At 35.8% G+C, this 10,776-nt stretch overlaps 1 pseudogene; it reads right to left on the bottom strand.

Annotated features, from left to right (window-relative positions):
* Positions 1-9,876: 9,876 nt before the first annotated feature.
* LOC118990013 (uncharacterized) lies at positions 9,877-9,950 on the bottom strand (annotated as a pseudogene).
* Positions 9,951-10,776: the final 826 nt, after the last annotated feature.

Genomic DNA, 10,776 nt, shown 5'->3' with positions numbered 1-10,776 from the left:
AATCTGAAGAATAGAAAATACAAAATTCGTGTACACACAATGCAAATAATTATGGAAATAATAATTGTTTACTGTTAGAGATATGAATATTTGACAGTTGTAGAACTAGAAGGTATCTTAAAGATATACTTATGCAGCCCTATTATTTTATAAATTAAAAGAATCATTTATTCCATAATCATTGTTATGCTAAATGTAGAGTAAAGCTATTTTTAATCATTTAAAACCTAAATAAGTCAACACAAGAAGCATAATACAAGAAAAAATGATAATTTGATCTATTAAAATTAGAAATTCTCTTCTATGAAAGACACTGTTATAAAATCAAAACACAAGCCACCAACTGAGAGAAAATATTTGCAAAACACATATCTGATAAAAGACTTTTATCCAAAATAGACAAAGAACTCTTAAAAGTCAACAAGAAAACAAAATATGAACATATTTGGGCAAAAGCTCTGAAAAGACACTTCCCCAGAAGAGACATACAGATGTCAAAAAAACGCATAAAGATACTCAAAATAATTTGTCATTAGGAAAATGTTAATCACAATAGCAATGAGCTATCACAACACACTTTACTAGAAGGCCTAAAAAAGAAAAATCAAACTGACAACACCTATTTCTGTTAAGGATGTGGAACAAAAGGAACGCATTTATAGCTGGGATGAATGCAAAGTACTACAACCATTTTAGCAGAAAACAATTTAGCAGTTTCATGTAAAGCTAAAGAGCTTTACCACACAAACCCATAATCATGCTCTTTGGTATTTAAACAATTGATTTTAAAACTATGTCTGTACAAAAGCCTATGCATCAATATTTACAGAAACCCTTTTTGTAATTGCTAAACCTGGAAGCAACCAAAATGTTCTTCAATAGATGAATTGGTATAAATAAAATATATGGTATCAATTATATAGATAGTGGAATACCATTCAGCCAAAACTTAACTATCAAGTCACATAATATACAGATAAACCTTAAAAGCATTTTGCTAAGTAAAGGAAGCCAGTCTGAAAAGGCCACATCCAGTATAATTCTTCATAGGAATTTTAGAAAAGATAGAATTATAGAGTGAGGATACAGGTTGGCCTTACAATGGTTGCCAAGGCTTCGGGGGAAAGCCATGATTGAATAGGTAAGGAACATGAGGTATTTTTAGGGTGCTGAAACTATTCTGCATGACATTATACCATGGGTATACCGCACTGCGCATTTGTCAAAACCCATAGAATTACTGTAAGCAAAGCAAGATCTAATAGATGCAAATGTAAAAAAGATTATCAAAAGGCTAGGGGATCCCAGGATAGAATGTAGAGTATGACAAGACGCTCTGTTACAAGTATGTAGAACAACCTCACTGAAGTAGTAGTAAAAAGTGCTGACCCAGATAACTTTTGAAGCATATGGATTCTGTAACTAAAGGCAAAAGGAACTACACACAAACAGTACTCTAGCTCACTGGTTTCCTGGGGAGGTACGGGTTAACAATTCTGAAATCACTATATACGTGTACTGGAACTGAACAATGAAGTGGATGGCAAATCCTGAGAGCCAGGTTTCTCCCTGCTGGAGTGGGAATTTGCATACAAGCAAGGGGTGGAGTCTACCAGATCTGTAAGTAGTCGATTAGAGTTAGAGACATCGCTATAAACTCATATTTAACTTAAGATAAATACAAGTGGTTACACATAGAAATAGTTATAGATGTATCTATATACACACATTACTATATATACATATTTCTTTATTTTGTCACCAAGAGGGCCTGAAAGAAATAATGCTTCAGTAGCACACCTAGTGCCCAGATCCCGGTTTCTAGTATCATTCTCTGATTAATGGAACTGGGGCTGCTGGAAGAGATGGCTAATTGCAGGCTTGGGGCAGGAAATATATAAGTTAGCCTGGAGCAGCTTATAGTGCCAAAAAGGAAGGAAGAGCTCAAAGACTATAAACAAAAACCCCACACAATCCACACTGATGGAGGGGTGTCAACAGGACATAGGACCTAGAACAATTTGAGCAACAAAATAAATAGTGTTGGGTCATTCAAAACCTACACACACAAAAGTACAAAATACATATTCATACTGATATAAATGATTAAATAAATTGAAATAAATAAGCAAATCTCTTAGACAGAGAAATTCCAAATAATTCATTGAGATATGATGCTCCCAAGGAGATGGAGTGCAGCTCTTCACTCCTAAGTCTGGGCTGCATGTGCTGGCTCCTCAACAGAGAATTCGTACAGCATGGGAAGAAACAGTTCTGCCTTACAATGGTGAAATCTGGCAAGCACTTCTATAGCCAGATATTCAAGGATGACATCCACAGTTGCAAGTCATTTTGGTGGTATATAAACCTTTCATGAGACTTGATGAGAATGGCACTTAATCTCTGTGATCTTCCTCCCAAACACAACCCAATTCTCATCATGCAAAAACAAACCGTCATACAAAATTTCAGTGTGAGAGAATCCTACAGTTTACTCAGCCAACACTCTTTTAAACAAACTCATCCAAAGCAAGAAAAAGTCTGAGAAACTTTTAAAACCAAGAAGAGCCTAAAGAAATATGACAACTAAAGGTAATGTTGTGTTCCAGATGAGAGGCTAAAACAAAAAGGACATTAAATAAAAGCTAAGGAAGTAAGAATAAAGTATGAACTTTAGTTAATGTTAATGTATCAGAATAGGTTCACTAGCTGACACAAATACAACATACCAATGTAATATATTTTAGAAAAAATAAGTTTGAGCAAATTGGAATGCTCTGTAATAATTTTCTATTTTTCTGTAATTCTAAAAACACTCCATAATTTAAAATGTTTTAAAAAATCAAACCTCTAGAATTTTTAAAAATTAGATAAGCATGTTAACCTAAGCCCTAAATTTCTAATCTGCACATCTGAAATGTCTCTCAATGTGTTATGATTACCTGGGTTACTAAAATTAGTAATGTTCATTATTTTTAGTTTTAGAAAGTTGAAATATAATGGCTTTGTTTTGGGAAATTAGAAAATTTTATCAAAGAATAAGGAAATTAGCAAATAACCCAGGAAAATTTTCTCCCCATACTTATAGTGACCTTTTCTCAAATTGTGATCAGAGTTCTCCTAGCAAAACAAAAACAAAAACAAATCACAGATGGTATTCACCAGAAATATTGATTTCTGCTGACAACCCCAGGCCTGTGGAATAAGAATCTTTGGATAGAGAGGTGTGGTGTAGTGGGAAACTGGAGAGCAAAAATATTAATCTTTAACAAGACTTTCAATTGAGCCAGTTGTCATCATTATTTACATGGTCAAACATCTATTATGAGGAAGTTTTGAAAATCTCTTAGAAAAATAAAAATTACATCTTTTCATATACAATTATAGAATAAATTGCTCTTTTTTCCTTTAAACATCAAATAATTAGTATAAAGATTGTATTTTCATATATACATGTGAATTTTGATGAACTTTTATAGTCCTGCTGGCACACTCTTTATTTGGTAAATTATGATAACTAATGACTCTTGTTTTTCCAATTTGTTTTTTTTTAAGTCATTAACTAATATTGTTACTTAGGAATTCCTTACATTAATACCATTTTTTACAGTTTTGTTGACTTCATTCATTCATGTACCTAATTGTTTATTCTGGAAGGTTTTTTAATAGCAACTTTAGATAAATCCTAACAAAGATATATTACTTTATCAAACAATTAAGTGTCAGTGAACTCCTATTTTAGTTTATGTTTTTACATTTTATTTATTTATTTATTTTTTATTTTTTATTTTCATTGTTGTTCAAGTACAGTTTTCTGCCTTTTGCTCCCATCTCATCCCAGCCCCCCAGCCCTCCCCGCCTCCCTCCCATTTCCACCCACCCTAGTTTTTGTCCATGTGTCCTTTATACTTGTTCCTGCAAACCCTTCCCCTTTCCCCTGAAATTCCCTCCCCTCTCCCCTCTGTTCACTGGTGGATCACTTTTTTTTATGTATATGTGCACGTTTTTTTAAATATAGAAATGTTTCTGTTTGGTATTTTTTTTGGGGGGGGGTGAGTGGTATTCTATTTCTCTGGAAAGTCTAGTGGAGTCTTGAAAGTCCTAAGTTCAGTTGTTGCTGTATTTATTGTTTCATGTTTGGTTTTGATATTTTAGCTATCTCTGGTTATTTTTCTCCAACTAAACTTTTAGTAGTTTGGATGTGTAATACATTTTAAATTACAAATCTAAGCATATCCTATAATGCCTTAGAATGGGAAATGATTCATTCTCTCAATTACTCCAGTGAATTGTTATTAGTTTTTAATTCCCACGAGATAGAGTCCAGCCCTTATCTGAGGAACAGGTTTATTGTTGTTGACTATTTATTTTGGTAGACTATAGCCACAAAAATGATTTCTATAACAAGAAACATATTCATTTTTTTAGCTATAAATAACCAAAGGCTAAAGTAACATTGTTGCATTCACCTAAATTTTGCCCAGCTGCTTGGCAGATAAGCTTGATTTGATAAACTACTGGCTGAGAGAGAAGAGATTCTGTACAGAATTATCACTGAAATTTTTCATTATTACAAAGCAAAGTTACATGGCACTATTTATAAGTAAATACAGTTTTCTCATCATTACACAGAGGAAATCTATTCTTAAAAATTCAAACTTTGGCAAAAATATATAGTCATAGAGTATTATTTATGTCTTTGAAATATTAGAAAAACCTACAGTTAAGGAGAATTCTGAGGAATGTAGCAAATAATAAATATAGTTTTAAGGAAATTTAAATTACATGAAAATTCAGTTGGGAAAATACTTGTGAAAGAACTTATTGAAAACTCAAAATATAAAATAGTATGTGCCAAATTATTTCAAATAGTTAAATAAAATAATTTAAAACCCCAAATTTTATGAAGCATTAATTAAACAACTTATATAATTTTTAAAAAAATGTTTTATTTTTACATTGTATACATTTCCCTTTGTGATAAAAAAGAACGATAGCAATGTTTTTTTATTACAGAATCTTAAAATTGTATATAAGTACCAACACTATTCATGTACTTTTCATGTACTTTTTCTTACTGTACTTTCATGTCCTTTTCTTACTGTATCATAATCTGGCTCATGTTCTGATGATGCCAAAGTTATATCAGATATAACTTCTTGTTGCTCTTCCTAATATATCCAGACAGAATTCATTGCTCATCAAGCGGTGTTCACATAGGGAATTTTTTTTTTTTTAGATTTTATTTATTTATTTATCTTCAGAGGGGAGGGAGAGAGAGAGAGAAACATCAATGTACGGTTGCCTTTTGTGCGTCCCCTGCTGGTAGTTAGCCTGCAAGGAACCGGCCTGCAACCCAGGCATGTGCCCTGACTGGGAATCGAACCGCGATCGTCTGGTTCGCAGGTCCGCGCTCAATCCACTGAGCTACGCCAGCCAGGGCTACATAGGGAATTTTTAAATAATTGAGATACAATTTATAACAATAAAATTCACTCTGTTTAGCATACAACTCAGTATGCTTTTTATGTACTTCAGTAGAGTGCTTCATTAGCTGTTACTATATTCAAAAAGCTGCGCAACCATCACCACTATCTGAATTCCAGAACATTTTTACTGGCTCACAAAGAAACCCTGTGCCTATTGGCAGTCATTCTTCCCTTTCCTGGACCCTAGCAATCATTTACTTTCCCGCTGGAGATTTTCCTATTTTAGACAACTTGTATAAATGAAATCATATAATGATTTGTGGTCTTTCGTGCCCAGTCTCTCTTACCCCGTATATTAACAATATGTGTCCCTGTTATAACACCAGTCATTACTTTGCTCCTTTTGATGTAATATTCCATTATGTGGATATACCACATGTTTATCCTTTAATCAGTCTGCACATTTGGGTTGTTTCCACTTTTCTGGCTATTCCATTATCTTATGTATATACCTAACACTAGTTTCTCTGGGTCAATAGTAACTCTATGATTAACTTTTTGAAGAACCGCCAAACAGTTTTCCAAAGTAGCTGTCCCATCTTATATTTTACCAGTAACATACAATGGTTTTAATTTCTCTATATCCTTGTCAACAATAGTTCTTGTTTATCTTTTAAATTACAACCATCCTAGTAGCATGGTACCAATGGTAGTTTTGATTTTCATTTCCTAATAACTAATGATGATGAGCGTTTATTCATGTGCTTATTGGCCATTTGTTACTTTCTTTGGAGGAATATCTATTCAAATCCTTGCCTATTTTTTAGTTTTTTTATCTTTCTATTATTAAGTTGTAAATTTTTTATACATGTTGAATGCTAGATGTTGATTATCTATATTATCTGCAAATATTTTCTCCAGTCCTCTGGGTTGTCTTTTCACTTTCTCAATAGTGACCTATGAGCCCTGGCTGATATAGCTCAGTGGATTGAGGATGGGCATGTGAGCCAAAGGATCAAGGTTCGATTCCCAGTCAGGGCACATGCCTAGGTTGCAGGCCAGATCCTAACAGGGGATGCATATTTTTCTCTCTTTCTCCTTCCCTTCCCCTCTAAAGATAAATAAATAAAATTTAAAAAATAGTGTCCTATGAAACAAAATTTCTTAGTTTTGATAAAAATCCAATTTATCTACTTTTTCTTTGGTTACCTTGTATTTTATCTCATATCTAAGAAACCATTACCTAATTCAAGTACACAAGGATTCACACCTATGTTTGCTTCTAAGAATTTTATAGTCTTCACTCTTACATGTAGGTTTATTTAATTATTTTTAAATATATTTTATTGATTATACCATTACGGTTGTTCTATTCCCTCCTCTTCATTACCCTCCACCCTGCACACCCCCTCCCCCACCATTACCCCCCTTTAGTTTATGACCACGTGTCTCAAGTTCTTTAGATTCTATATTTCCCCTACTATTCTTGCCCTCCCCCCTATCTATTTTCTACCTACCCTCTATGCTACTTATTTTCCGTACCTTCTCCCCCCTTCTCCTCCTCCCACTCCCCTGTTGCTAACACTCCATGTGTTCTTCATTTCTATGGTTTCGCTCCCGATCTAGCTGTCCTCTTAGTTTGCTTTTGTTTTAGGTGTGCTTGTTAATAACTGAGTTTGCTGTCCTTTTACTGTTCATATTTTTTACCTTTTTTTTCTTAGAGAAGTCCCTTTAACATTTAACATATAATAAGGGCTTGGTGATGATGAACTCCTTGAATTTGGTCTTATCTGGGAAGCACCTTATCTGCCCTTCCATTCTAAATGAAAGCTTTGCTGGATAGAGCAATCTTGGATGTAGGTCTTTGCATTTTGTGACTTGGAATACTTCCTTCCAGCCCCTTCTTGCCTGTAAGGTCTCTTATGAGAAATCCGCTGACAGTCTGATGGGATCTCCTTTGTAGGTGACTGTCGCCTTATCTCTTGCTGCTTCTAGAATTCTCTCCTTCATTTTAATCTTGGCTAATGTAATTATGATGTGCCTTGGTGTGTTCCTCGTTGGGTCCAACTTCTTTGGGACTCTCTGAGCTTCCTGGATTTCCTGGAAGTCTATTTCCTTTGCCAGACTGGGGAAGTTTTCCTTTATTATTTGTTCAAATAAGTTTTCCACTCGTGGCTGTTCCTTTTCCCCTTCTGGTACCCCTATAATTTGGATGTTGGGGTGTTCAAAGATGTCCTGGAGGTTCCTAAGCCTCTCCTCATTTTTTTGAATTCTTGTTTCTTCATACTTTTCTGTTTGATCATTTTTTTTCTTCCTTCTGGTCCACTCCCTTGATTTGAGTCCCAGTTTCCTTTCCATCACTGTTGGTTTTCTGTGCATTTCCCTTCATTTCAATTAGTTTAGCCTTCATTTGTTCCTCTAATTTGTGACTAAAATCAACCAATTCTGTGAGCATCCTGATCACCAGTATTTTGAACTGTGCATCTGAGAGGTTCGCTATTTCTTTTTTGCTTAGAGTTATTGGCTCTGGGTTGTGACCACTGCATGTGGGGGCAGGGTCAAAGGAGAGCAATGGATGTCCCCTCTGCTGCCTCCCACTGCCAGGGCCTGCCCTGTCCGTCTCACTGCTCACTCCTCTGCTGGTTTATCTACACTCGATTGTGTGACTGCGGTCAGCCTGCCACCCGGCGCCCTCACTGGGTCCGCCCAATGCTACCCTGGCTGCCTGGGCACCTGGGTCGGGGGATCTCTCCTGCCCGACCCTGCTCAGCTCAACATGTAGGTTTATTATTCATTTTTTTGTTAGTCTTGTGAATGATGTGCAGAGGACCTTATACAGATCTAATTATATTTGATACAGCATCATTCTTCACTGAATTTATTCTTTACTTTCTCCCTTTATGTTTTGATCTGATAGAACACTACATACAGTAACTAGTAGTAATAATTCTAAAAATTATTTTTTTAAAAAGTGGAATTGAATTTAATATGTTAAATGGTAGCATGGATGTACTACCCCAGATCTGTTAACTTTTACTTGAGCTTCCATAATGGCGGAACAAGTGCCAGAAAACTAGGAAGCATGGGTGGCAGCTGTAGACTAGAATACAGAGCTTCTCTCCATCTTCACATACAATCAGGAGAAAGACTCTGAAAGTACCAAGGATTTGGTGTCAGGGAAGGAACCTTGCCAGGTGCACTTACCAAATATGAGCTCCACATTCATGGTGTTAGTTAAATTATATATAAATTTTATCACAAAATTTGATCATAAAAATTCCCATTATTTCATGTAACTTGGATTGTTGGGTATCGTAACAGTCAAATAAACTACTAACTTGTCATTTACTCCTTTCAGTAGACAGCAAATTCCATTGTAATGTACTGACCCAAGATGAGGTAGGTACTGGGATATGAAGCGGTGTGATGGAGCAAGAACCGCAATGGAGACACATATGATTTTCCTCAGCTAAAAGAAGAGACTTCCCAGTAGGAAGGCAACAGGAAAAAGTGAGAGTGAAGGTCTCTTGACAGTAACCAAAGTAATAACCTAGAGTGGGGGAAAGAGAAATCATCTCCTAAGGCAGAACCAGGAGAAAGTGCTCACAGCCAACCAGTGCTTTCACTGGCAGCCTGGTGTGGGAGGGCTGGGCTCTGCAAAAAGGCCCCAGTCTGGGCACAGGTGAGAAGGAACCTAAGCAGAAGTGTATAAAAATAAACTCGTAGAAAATGGGGCACTTTGCATATCTGATATGTACTTTAATTTTTTGCAATTTTTTGTTATTGTTTTGAATACTTGCTTTGATGGGGCATATTAAGCTATTTATAGATTAAAAAGTAGAAATTATGGCTATTGGTGCTTTTAAATTAATAAAGACACTTATCTGAAATCAAAAGCAACTAATAAAATTGCTTACACTGTAAAATAAATCATGAACAAATGTAGAATACAGCACTTACTTTAATGGGTTTATCAATTGCATGTGGTAATTCTAACAGACAAGTTGGCTCTCCAAGCTTAAATAAACTTACATAAATACTCCCATGTAGACCCTGCATGCTCTAGGGGATTATAAAACAAAGAGGAAATAGCATACCCAAATTAAAGAATTTAAGCCTCTGGATAATTTCAGTTTCTAAAATAATCATTAACAACAACATGTTCAAAGGCAGTAGTGTTGCTAGAGAAGCCGCGCTGCTGGTGGTAGTGAAACCTCACATGTTCACTAACGAGGACAGGGGAGAACAGGATGGGTTCACTCTATCGATTTCCTTTTTTCTGTTAATGAAGTAAAGTTAATATCTGTCTTATTCAAGAGTTTGTTAATGCAGTGTTAAAGCAATACAGGTTTTTTCAGTGAAATGTTTACTTAATAGCATACGAAGTCCAAACTATGTGTCATGTACAATTCTATCATGTTATATTGTAACTGTCAACTGTAGCAGGACTCAAGTTAAGAGCTTGTTTAAAAAAACAGTTTAGTAATGAACTATAGAAATGACCCCTGAAAGTACAGTCTTCGGTGGTGGGAGGTAGGGATGAGTGGGGTCGGGGGTGTGGTGGGGGGAAAATGGAGTCGACTGTACTTGAACAGCAATAAAAAAATTGCGGGGAAAAAACAGTTCAGGTTCTCATGAGTATTTATTTACATTCATTTTGAAGAAAATTTTTATGTAGAGCCTGACCTTGCTACACAATCTCAGACCAAGTCAAAGTGTTCAAAAGGTGCAGAATCACAGGAAACAGTTAATGTGAAGGAATGGGTAGAGATGAAGGTATTTGCCTACGATTACTCATTTAACTAGTAATGGGAAACATTGTTCAGATTTTCCCGGTTACTTTGCAGAGCAACTCCGCTGGGGACAATTTTCCTCAAGGCTGTGGCCATGGTGGCCTAAACTACATGAAAACAGAGGACAGTCAAGAGTGAGCTTACCTTGTCCTATTGTGGCAGGTCTCTTCCCCGCATACTCAGTCTTGATCATGACAACACTGTGCACCTTGTCACAGAATCCAAAACTCAGAACATAGTACAGAGTGTCCTTACACCCTAACTTCCCATTGCATTAAATGTTCACAAGTGGCCGAGCAGAACTCTAACATCCCAGTCATTGGTCCCCTTGTTCAACCCTCCGATATGACAGCCCTTAGCTTCTCAATCTGCACCAAAACCATGGTTTCCTAACTGACACGCCAACATCTAGTTTTAATCACCTTCAATGTGTCGCCAACATCTAGTTTTAATCACCTTCAATGTATCTGAATTTCAAAGATTACCAAGGTCATCTTCTAAAATCACAAACCCTCTTACTACTCCATTGCTTAAAATGCCACACAGTTCCTTGG

This window comes from Sturnira hondurensis, unplaced genomic scaffold (assembly GCF_014824575.4).
Source record: "Sturnira hondurensis isolate 20B ecotype Veracruz unplaced genomic scaffold, ASM1482457v3 Scaffold0006713, whole genome shotgun sequence".
Lineage (NCBI taxonomy): Eukaryota > Metazoa > Chordata > Mammalia > Chiroptera > Phyllostomidae > Sturnira > Sturnira hondurensis.
The sequence above is the reverse complement of the archived record's forward strand: the minus strand, read 5'-3'. Positions and strand labels throughout refer to the sequence as shown.